Here is a 7,962-nt window from a genome sequence, read left to right on the forward strand (position 1 = left end):
GAAAATTTTGAACTGGAGACCAGTGGATCTTCCTGGATCTTGGTTGAGGGTTCTAAGGACTAGCCAGGGAAATTTGTTTGGAGGCAAAACTCAAAGGAGAAATAGTGGTTCCTTTGTAAATTTCCAAGGGTCAAAATAGAGGACAAAAAAGGTTTTTGATTAGAAATAAATGGAGATAAAATCATGGGGAAGTTAAACTTGTTGGATTTGAAGTTTATCTTGACACAAAGTGGGGAGATGGCTTTTGGGAGGAGTTTTCAACTTAGGTTGAGGCAAGAGATAAATTTTGAGAAGGAAAGGATCACTCCATATGCAATAGAGCTATTTATAGAAGAAGAGATTTCCAAAAGCTTTCCCAATGAAAAACATTTGTGTTGAGTCAACACAAGGTGAAAAACCTCCAAGACCAAAGATCAAGTCTTGGATGAATCCAAACAAAATACTTGTCATAAAAGAATTTTTTTTTGAGAAGGAGAGTCCTTTAGAAGAAAATTTTAATAACCTCCTTCAAATCAAATAAAGAACTTGATAAAACAAAAAAAAATTGGGTGTCACAACACCTACCCCCTTAGGAAAAATCTCGTCCTCGAGATTTCAGCTGATCCTCAAATAGATGTGGGTACTCTGCCTGAAGAAAGTCCTCTATTTCCCATGTTGCTTCATCCTCGGTGTGATTGCTCCACTGAACCTTGAAAAATTTAATTGTTTTCTGACGGGTCCTCCTTTCAGACTCTTCCAATATTTTTATTGGCCGCTCTCTGTAGGTGAGGTCTGGTTGCATATCAATGCTCTCATGAGATACATGCTTTTCTGGGTTGCTCACACACTTCCTCAACTGTGAGACGTGGAACACGTCGTGGACGTCTGACAGCTCTTTGGGTAGGTCTAACTGGTAGGCTACTGTGCCTCTTCGTGCAACCACACAGAAGGGTCCAATAAATCTTGGGGCTAGCTTTCCTTTAATTTTGAACCGTTGCAGGCCCCTCATAGGGGACACTCGTAGGTATACATATTCATCGGGTTCAAAGCTGACCTTACGATGTTTTTGGTCGTAATAGCTCTTTTGTCGGCTTTGAGCTGTCTTGAGTCGGTCCCTGATTTGTTTAACTTTCTCCTCGGCTTCCTTGAGCATGCCTGGGCCGAAGATGCGACTGTCACCTATTTCTGACCAATTTAATGTGGTACGACATCTCTGTCCGTACAATGCTTCAAAAGGTGCCATTTGTAGGCTGGCTTGGTAACTGTTGTTGTACGCGAACTCGGCATATGGTAAGCTTTCTCCCAACTGGTTCCATAGGTGAGAACAGAGGCTCTCAGCATGTCTTCTAGGATTTGGTTCACGCCTTCAGTTTGTCCATCAGTATGGGGGTGGTACGCTGTACTGAATGCCAGCTGAGTGCCCGGAGCTTGTTGTAAGTGATCCTAAAATTTAGAGACAAATTGAGTGCCCCGGTCGGATATTATGGTCTTTGGGACTCCATGCAGACAAACTATACGGGAGAGATAAAGTTTAGCAAGCTTCTGAGTGGAGTAGGTCGTCTTCACGGGAATGAAATGTGCTACCTTGGTTAGCCTATCTGTGATGACCCATATGGCATCATTTCCGCGTTGTGATCGAGGTAGCCCGACGATAAAATCCATTCCAATCTTGTTCCATTTCCACTCAGGTATCCTGTTTGGCTGTAGCAGCCTTGCTGGTTTTTGGTGCTCGGCCTTAATGCGCTGACACGAATCACAACATGCAATGAATGTGGCTATATCCCTCTTCATACCGTGCCACCAAAATCTTTCCTGAATGTCTTTGTACATTTTGGTTCCTCCGGGGTGGATTGAATATGGGCCGGTGTGGCCTTCGGTTAGAATTTGTTGTTTGAGGCCCTCAATGTTTGGTACGCAAAGTCTGTCTCCGTACCATAATACTCCCTCTTTGTCTACGACGAACTCTGAATCCTTGCCAAGGCTCACTTTTCTCTTTATACCTTCGATGCTGGGGTGTCCATGCTGGGCCTTCTTAATCTGTTCCATTAGGGTGGGTTGTATCTCCAGATTTGATACGTTGCCCTCGGCGACTATCACCATGTTGAGTTTGGCGAACTCCTGCTGAATTTCAGGCCTCAAGTTCTGTGGACTGTCGTTGCCCGAGCTGGGGTTCCGACTAAGAGCGTCTGCCACTACATTTGCTTTCCCTGGATGGTAGTGAATGCCGACATCATAGTCCTTGACTAATTGCAACCAGCGCCGTTGTCGTAAGTTGAGTTCTGGTTGTGAGAAAATATATTTAAGGCTTTTATGGTCCGTATATATTTCACAACGATTTCCCAGCAAAAAGTGCCTCCACTCTTTGAGTGCATGGATGACTGCTGCTAGCTCCAAGTCATGAGTAGGATAATTTTCTTCATGCTTCCGTAGTTGCCTGGAAGCATATGCGACAACTGCCGTCCTGCATCGATACGCACCCGAGGCCCTTCCGGGATGCGTCACAATACACTTCAAAGCTTTTGTGTATGTCCGGCACAACCAAAACTGGTGCTGTTGTTAATTTCCTTTTGAGTTCTTGGAAACTTTTCTCGCACGCTTCAGTCCATACAAATTTCTTATCCTTCTTGAGTAATTGTGTCATTGGTTTTGCCACGGTGGAGAATCCTTCAATAAACATTCGGTAATATCCAGCCATTCCTAGGAAACTTCATACATCTGTTACGTTGGCTGGTGGTTTCCAGCCAAGAACGGCTTTCACTTTTTCTGGGTCTACGGCCACGCCCTCTTGGGTCAGTACATGGCCTAGAAAACGAACCTGTCTTAGCCAAAATTCACATTTGCTAAATTTGGCATATAATTGATGTTTCCTTAATGCTCCCAGTACAATTCTGAGATGTTCAGCATGTTCTTCCGGTGTCTTTGAGTATACCAGAATATCATCAATGAACACCACTACAAATTTGTCCATAAATTTCATAAACACTTTGTTCATGAGGTGGACGAAATATGCGGGGGCGTTCGTCAGTCCAAACGGCATTACTGTGAACTCATATAATCCGTATCTGGAGGTGAATGCTGTCTTAGGGATATCTTCTGTCCGTACCTTTAATTGATGATATCCCGATCTTAAATCAATTTTTGAGAGCACCTTGGCTTGTGCGAGCTGGTCAAATAAATCATTTATCCGGGGCATCGGATATTTGTTTTTGATGGTGACCATGTTGAGTGCTCAATAGTCTATACACGATCTCAGTGTCCCATCCTTTTTCTTGGCAAATAATACTGGTGAACCCCAAGGTGAGGAGCTGGCTCGTATAAATCCTTTGTCCAGTAATTCTTTTATTTGCTTCTTTAATTCTACCAACTCGGAGGGTGCCATTCTATAAGGTTTCTTGTAAATGGGGGTGGTGCCAGGTGCTAGTTCAATGCTGAACTCTATTTCCCGGTCTGCTGGCATGCCTGGTGGTTCTTCGGGAAATACGTCAGGAAACTCACACACCACTGGAACTTTTCTCAATTCTGAAATGTCCACCTTGTTCAACTTTGGTTGCCGTGACCGTGGTCTCTCTTGAGCTGCAACCTTTATTGTCTTGCCGTGATGATGAGTAAGAATCACGGTCCGATTGAAACAGTCGATAAATCCCTTGTTGGTGGTTAACCAGTCCATTCCTAGGATAACATCCAGTCCTTTATTTTCCAACACGATGAGATTCGCCTGAAACTTTAGTCTTTCAAACTCAATAATCACGCCTTGGCAGTAACTCTGAGTGATCTGCTTATTCCCGAGGGACTTGATGATCATGGACTTGTCCAAAGGAAGTATCAGAAAACCATGTTGCAAAACAAAACTCTTCGAAATGAACGAGTGAGAAGCTCCAGAATCAAACAAAACCGTGGCAGGTATTGTGTTGACAGGGAACGTACCGGGCACGATATCTGGGGAATTCTGTGCTTCCTCCTTGGTCACATGGTTCAAGTGACCCTTCTTGTGATTGTTGTTGGGGTTGAAGTTGTTACGCCTGGGGGCTGGATTATTTCCACCATTGTTCGGCTTGGGGGCCGAGTTCCTTGGCTTTGGGCACTGTTTGGCATAGTGTCCTTCCTCTCCGCAAGCATAGCAAGTGACACCTGGGTGGTACGTAAAGTCCTTGTCCCTTGAATGAAAATGTTTGGTTGGCCTTAGAGCAGTGGTCGTGGATTTTCTCGCTTCATTCCTCTGAATATCAGTCTTGCTCCGGTTGTTGCGAGCATGAGTCGTCTTGTCCCTTTTTCGCTTGCAAATATCCTCCAGGCTGCGGTGCTCATTCTCCAATGTAATAGCCTTGTCAACCAGTGTTTTGAAGTCTGGAAAGGTGTGTACGACCAGTTGGCATTTAAGTGCTGGCGCCAGACCATCCAAATTTTTTCCATCCTTTTATTCTCAGTCATATGCTCATCGTAGGCATAACGAGATAATTGAGTGAACTGACTGTTGTACTCAGTCACTGTCATGCCTCTCTGCTTGAGGTCATCAAACTCCCTTTTCTTGATCTTTATAATGCTCCTGGGGATGTGCGCCCCACGAAAACCTTCCTTAAACTCTTCCCAGGTGATGTTATGTTCATTGGGGTTCATGTGTAGAAAATTTTCCCACCATGCTGCAGCTGCTCCAGTGAGGTAGTGAGGTGCATAAAGCACCTTCTCACGATCTGAACATTGTGCAATAATCAACTTCCTTTTGATGTCACGAAGCCAATCATCGGCCTCAAGCGGCCTATCAGTGTGAGCGAACGTTGGAGGACGTGTCTTTTGTAGTTCAGACAACTTGGAATGCGGCTGGTATGGTTCACGGTGATTTCCCATATTGATAACGTGATTCATCATTTCCTGATGCTACTGCTGGCTTTGTTCAAAAAGGCGGCATACTTGAGAAAATGCAGCCTCACTGCCCTGCTGACTAGACTACCCCTTTGTGAAGTTGTTGCTTGTCTGGGTTCCATAAACTTCTTCCGGTGGATTTGGCATGGAACGAGTCCAGGGACGAGGCATTTTCCACTCTGGGGTATTTTTTGCAAAACTCATGAGAAGAACTGTGTGGCACAAGGAATAATTTTGCAAAGGCGAAAATTTAAAAGACCTCAAGATTTTTCAAGAAAAATACTTGATTGCGCATGGAGAAGGACTGCTTAGTACATATCTTACACGCGATTCGTAATTATACAATACATCACTCAGGATGTGCGTACACATTCCTGACATGTTATTTAGGCTAGTGCACTTCTCCGAGATCCTACATGATGCGCACACAAACTACTCCTCACCAAACCTAGGTACATATAAACATATCATACAAGCGGGTACATCACACGGTCACTAGGCGCACTCAGTCGGAGATGGTGAAAACTTCCCTCGGCCTGCCGAGGGTAAGACCCAGAGGTGCGGGAGACTCAACCTCCTCCTCCTCCCTAATAGGCTCCAGGCGCGTAGCACTGCGTTGAGGAGTTGGTGCGGGTGCGACAGGCGGTGCAGCTCTACTTGGAGTAGGAGCAATGACTTGGTCAAACTCCTCAGTGGTAGGCAGACGGCGAGCGGTGGCTAAATGGCAGGTGTATAGGGTGCTGAGGACGAGACGAAAGTCAGTGGTGGTGCCATGTGGAGAAGCTCCCTCCTGTTGGCGGAACAGCCCCGAACTGAGTCCATACGGGCAGCCACAAGGTCGTCCACGAGGTTGTCGAAAGCTGCCTCAAGGGCTTTGAGATACTCAACAAGCATCTCGATAGCCTCATCTCTCTCTCCCCTATGGCAGGCGAATGCATAGTGACAAGTATATGGCACATGGCATGGGAGGTAGCGGTAGCGACGAGTCTTCGTCGTAGGAAGAACATCCCGAAGACGAGCTATCGCCTCACGGGCGGCCATCTGCATGGCATGCCTCTCCGTAGGCATGGCCCTTCCCAAAAAACGAAAGTGGCGAGATGCAGAACGTCTTCCCTTGAATTGCACCACGGCCTGGTGCATAGACACGTCGTCGCTGAGCTTGTGCTGGTAAAGTGTGAACTCTGGACGAGTCGATGGCCCAATCGTGAGCTTGGTGATGGAGACGAGAAGCTTGACAAACCCCTCAGGCACATTGGCGAACACCTGCGACTCGCAGTCATTGCCAGCCATCTGCAAAAGTAGGCAAAAATTCTAAATAGTCAAATCATAAATTTATGATGACTAACAGAAAATAGCTACATTTGCAAAATGCTGAAAAAGCACTAAAAATGCTAATAACCGATTAGCGATCATACCTAGTGGCTTCCTACAGTCAGCCTGGCTCTGATACCAAGCTTGTCACGACTGGTTTTCCAATAAAACATTTATTGAGAAACCAATCCCTTTAACGGACCAGTAGAGAAGAATCCTTCTTACTGGTAGACAAATTCTTGATCACAGAAATATCCAGGAGTACTAAATATAATACAAGGTTGAGCGGAGGCTGCTCAACAATTTATTACAAGCACGCCGATATTATACATAAAGGCAGATATGACACAAGGGGTATGGTGGCATAACTACTGACTCGTAATAAAAGTGGTGGTGGATATGTCACAGTGAAGTGGGTGACATGACTCTTAAATCTTACAGCTCATCGAGCGTCGGAGTGAGGCTCGAGGACTTTTATTGTGGGTGGCGGAAGCGTATATAATACAAGTGACCAAATTCAGGATCGCACGGGACTGACTGGGACTCCTCTAGGCGTCGGACTCGCTATCAAACTCATCATCCATGAGATCGCCTTCGTCAACATCTGGCCAAATCAACAAGCCAGGTGAGTACTATGAAAGCACTCGCAAGATAGTTTGGACATAAGATATAACAAATGTAAACATGATGCACATGAGCAGATTAATAATGCATACTCCGATAATAAACTTGCACTGCATGGGAAATAAAAAGGAAGTCGGGCGGTAGTCCTCCCGAAATCCGAATGTAATACTGAAGGCCAATCGAGTGTCTGAAATGACTCCTCGAAAGGGTACAAACAAATTAACAATGCCGCAGTCGGGCGTCAGGGCGACACCACATAAAGGGCTTATAATGGAATATAAACGATAGTGTGTGCCACAGTCGGACGTCTGAGGGACATCATGGAAAGGGCTTACAACAAAAGTAAATAACGAGAGTGCCACAGTCGGACGTCTGAGCGACATCACATAAAGGGCTTATATCAAAAGTAAATAACAAGAGTGCCACAGTCGGACGTCTGAGCGACATCACATAAAGGGCTTATATCAAAAGTAAATAACAAGAGTGCCACAGTCGGACGTCTGAGCGACATCACATAAAGGGCTTATATCAAAAGAAAATAACAAGAGTGCCACAGTCGGACGTCTGAGCGACATCACATAAAGGGCTTATATCAAAAGTAAATAACAAGAGTGCCACAGTCGGACGTCTGAGCGACATCACATAAAGGGCTTATATTTCATAACTTAATATTTCAGTAGCTCATGAATAGAAATCATTGCAAGGGAATATTCAGGTACGAGATAAAATAAAGGTTAGTCCATCCACAGGAATAACAATGCTACCGGGTTTACCACTCAAGCTTGTTCACCGGGGATTTACCACGAGGATTGACGTAGATATGGATATACCGGCCATGGTCCTTGACCATGGACACGATGACTCGGAAGGATTTGACTCTGCAGAGTTTGTACTATTTAACCACAGCCAACGGATTTCAGTAGTCACAAGGGACTAGTTCCGTTTACGGTGTTTTAGGAGAAACACATCTAACCAGTACACACCCATTCAACATTCCGATGCCAGGAATCACCCTCGGCAACGTTCAAGAAAAACTTTGAGACGGGGAGGCTACAACCTCGTGTAGCATGGGATCAAATTTATATCGCGCGCTCTAAGGGGTGCCCCCCCTCTCGGTCCCAACCGGAAACACCCATGCCCCCTGACCGGATGACTGGCTTTAATCCAGGGCCATGGAACCCTCATCCCGGC

This window comes from Triticum aestivum, unplaced genomic scaffold (genome assembly GCF_018294505.1).
Source record: "Triticum aestivum cultivar Chinese Spring unplaced genomic scaffold, IWGSC CS RefSeq v2.1 scaffold8536, whole genome shotgun sequence".
In the NCBI taxonomy this organism is placed as follows: Eukaryota; Viridiplantae; Streptophyta; class Magnoliopsida; order Poales; family Poaceae; genus Triticum; species Triticum aestivum.